The sequence below is a fragment of the Moschus berezovskii genome, chromosome 7, assembly GCF_049115385.1.
Source record: "Moschus berezovskii isolate FMDL1 chromosome 7, NW_MosBer_1.0, whole genome shotgun sequence".
Taxonomy (NCBI): domain Eukaryota; kingdom Metazoa; phylum Chordata; class Mammalia; order Artiodactyla; family Moschidae; genus Moschus; species Moschus berezovskii.
This window is the reverse complement of record NC_142466.1, coordinates 11,866,333-11,870,069: the sequence shown is the minus strand read 5'-3', so window position 1 is coordinate 11,870,069 and position 3,737 is coordinate 11,866,333.

Sequence of the window (3,737 nt, the reverse complement as noted above, 5' to 3'; positions counted from 1 at the left end):
AAGACCCGATACTCAACATCTTAGAGAAATGCACACTAAAACCACCATGAGAGGGACTTCCCTGGTGGTTCAGTGCTGGAGAATCTGCCTGCCAATTCTAGAGATGCGTTCAGTCCCTGATCTGGGAAGATCCCACATGCCACGGAGCAACCATGCCCGAGCACCACAGCTATTGAGCCTGTGCTCTAGAGCCTGGGAGCCGCAGCTACTAAGCTCACTTGCCCTATAGCCCATGCTCTGCAACAAGACAAACCACCACAATGAGAAGCCTGCACACTGCAACTAGAGAGTAGCTCTCACTCACCACAACTAGAGAAAAGCCGGAACAGCAATCAAAGTCCAGTACAGCCAAAAACAAATAAGTAAATAAAATTGTTAAAAAAAAAAACAAAACACCATGAGGTACCACACTGTCACCTCCTGTTTACTAATCACTGGTGAGGAGGAGTGTCCTACCTTAGGTGATGGAGATGCCTGATCTCAGGACAGGTAAGATCTCTTAACAGTTTCTAAGTTAGGTGTGCTCACCACCTGTGGGAAGAGAATGCTGCAGGCCAAGTGGGGCCATTTGAGGGCTGCACTTGGAAAGTGACCAGCTAGAGTCACACACCCACCAAGAGACTGACAAAACCAAGTGTTGGTGAGGATGTAGAGCAAGTGGAACTCTCAGACTGCTGGTGGGAAAAGTAACGGCACAGTCACTTTGGAAAACACTGTAGCAGTTTCTCATAAAAGTTAAACATAACCTATCACATGACCCAGCCATTCCATTGCTAGGTATTTACCCAAGAGAAGCAAAAGTGTATTTTTAAATAGACTTGCATCCTAATGTCCACAGCAGCTTTCTTCATAACATTCCCAAACCAGAAATAACCTAATGTCCATCAACTGATAAGTCATCTAGAAACTGTGGTATTTCCACACAATGAAATATGGCTCAGTGATATAAGGGAAAGAACTAATACAACATGAGTGAACCTCAAAAGGAAAATACTGTATGATTACATTTATGTGAAATTTTAGAAATGGCAACATTAAAATGACTGAATGCAAACCAGTGGTTGTTAAGACAAGGGTGGAGGTGGAGGACTGGGTACAGAGCAGCATGTTCTAGATTGTGATTAGGGAGGTAATTACATGAACGTAAAAACTCACTGAATTCTGTTAACTGGTGAATTAAAACATTTGTATGTAATTAAAAATTTTTTTTAATTTGTTTTTGGCTGTGCTGGGTCTTCTTTGCTGTGCACGGGCTTTCTCTAGTTTCAGTACATGGGCTTTTTATTACAGCAGCTTCTCTTGTTGCAGAGCATGAGCTCCAGGGCACGAGTTTCAGTAGTTGTGGTACTCTGACTTAGCTGCCCTGAACTTCCGGACCAGGAATGGAACCCTTGTCCCCTGCATTGGCAGGCGGATCCTCAACCACTGGACCACCAAGGAAGTTTTATAATATGTAAATTATTGCACAATCAGGCTGATGAGAAAACAAGAAGGAAAAACCCTCAAGGCCTTAGGTTCCTACTGTCAACAAACTATCCCAAGTCAGCTGACAGCCCTCTGAATTTTTGCTTCCTCCCTCTTCTTCAGGTCCTTAAGAATTTCTTTCAATTTCTTGCGATAAATATTTAGTGCATTTCCTCCAGAATGTCTGATGGTTTCTTGCAAGAGTTTAAAAAAATTCTTTTAATATCTTGTCTGTCATATTGCTGCAAGCAGAAATCTCACTTTCTTTTTGGTAAAAATTCTCTGGGTTTTAGTGCTTTAAATTAGACCTAGGTAGTTTTGTGCAAGGAGAAGGCAATGGCAAGCCACTCCAGTACTCTTGCCTAGAAAATACCATGGATGGAGGAGCCTGGTAGGCTGCAGTCCGTGGGGTCACTAAGGGTCGGACACAATTGAGCGACTTCACTTTCACTTTTCACTTTCACACATTGGAAAAGGAAATGGCAACCCACTCCAGTGTTCTTGCCTGGAGAATCCCAGGGAAGGGGGAGCCTGGTGGGCTTCCGTCTATGGGGTCACACAGAGTTGGACACGACTGAAGTGACTTAGCAGCAGCAGTTTTGTGCAAGTTTTTAAAAATATGGTAGTTTCTAAAAATTGTTCACCTTTTTTATTGGGAGAAACTTACTGCATTAAGGCTCAGAAATATTAATGCTTTAAGTATGGGAAATTATATTAAAAATTATCAACTTATAGATTCATGCTACATATTATTTTCCACATTTAAATACATTACCAGATAGAGCAATATGATATATCTAAATGACTGATGTTAAATTGAAATTAAGATGTCAGATTCAGAAATCAGTAATTATGATGCCCTCCTTTGTCTTAATAGTGAAAGTGAAAGTCGCTCAGTCGTGTCCCGACTCTTTGCGATTCATGTCCATGGAATTCTCCAGGCCAGGATACTGGAGTGGGTAGCCTTTCCCTTCTCCAGGGGATCTTCCCAACCCAGGGATCGAACCCAGGTCTCCCGCATTGCAGGCAGATTCTTTACCAGCTGAGCCACAAGGGAAGCCCTTTGTCTTAATACCCATCCATAATATATAATTCAAATAATTTATGCATTTGGGATACTTATTGAATAAATGCTTTTTTAGGCTATACTGGGTCTTTGTTGCTGCCATGGGCTTTTCTCTAGTTGAGCTAAGCAGAGGCTACTCTCTAGCTGTGGTGTGACAGCTTCTCACTGTAGTGGCGTATTGCAGAGGACAGGCTCTAGGGGCTCAGACTTCAGTAGTTGAGGCATGTGATTTCAATAGTTGTGGCTGCCAGGCTCTACAGTACAGGCTCAGCAGCTGTGGTGTACAGGCTTTAGTTGCTCTGCAGCATGTGGGATCTTTCCAGATCAGGGATTGAAGCCATGTCTCCCGCAACGGCAGGTGGATTCTTTACCACTGAGCCATCAGGTAAATCCAAGTGCTCTATTCTTAATCTTAAAATGTTGAGTTGAATATTTCATATTAAAATCTGTTTTAATAAAATAATTTTTGTGATTTGTGAACTTCAGAGACAAATAAGACATACATACTATACAGTCCCCATTCCTACAAGTATTAGATATAAAAACCATAATCAAATGAGTATGGATTTTGAAAAATCCCCTCCCACCCCAATAAATCTGCATGTTCTCTGTGTCACTACTGCTGTCTTTTATCACTCTTTGAGTGAGTAGGGTAAGAAACCTGACATTTTCACTAGATGAACTTGGGAATTGTTAAAAAGTAAAAATTAAACCTATAATGTTATTGGATCTCAGAAAAGTGTTGTAGTTTGTAAAATTGACAAGGTTCATTTACTCTTTAATGCCTCCCTAAGTGCCTGTCAACGATGTAACGTTGTAGGAATGAGTAGTATGAAATGTAGCCTCCAAAGTCCTGAAGTTTTGTTTTTCAGGGAATGTATTACATGTTAAAACATGACATTACAAAGTGTTAGAGTGAAACAAACAAACAAATATAGAGCCATTTTTTCCAACTTAATAGTCCTGAGTTATGCCTACAGTTTTCATAGAGTTGACATTACTTCTTACTTTACCTTATGAATTCTCAGTGTTTCTATCTGACCTCTATCCAGATGTATTCAGAGAACAGCAAAGGTAGGGCCACACCAGCTGCTGATGCCTCTGTGGGCAGTATAATAAATACCTTTCATCCCACTTAGGGGAGAATTAAGGGGATGGAGTTCGTGAAAATTCTAGTTAACTGCAGGTTTAATTATGTAGCTCCAAA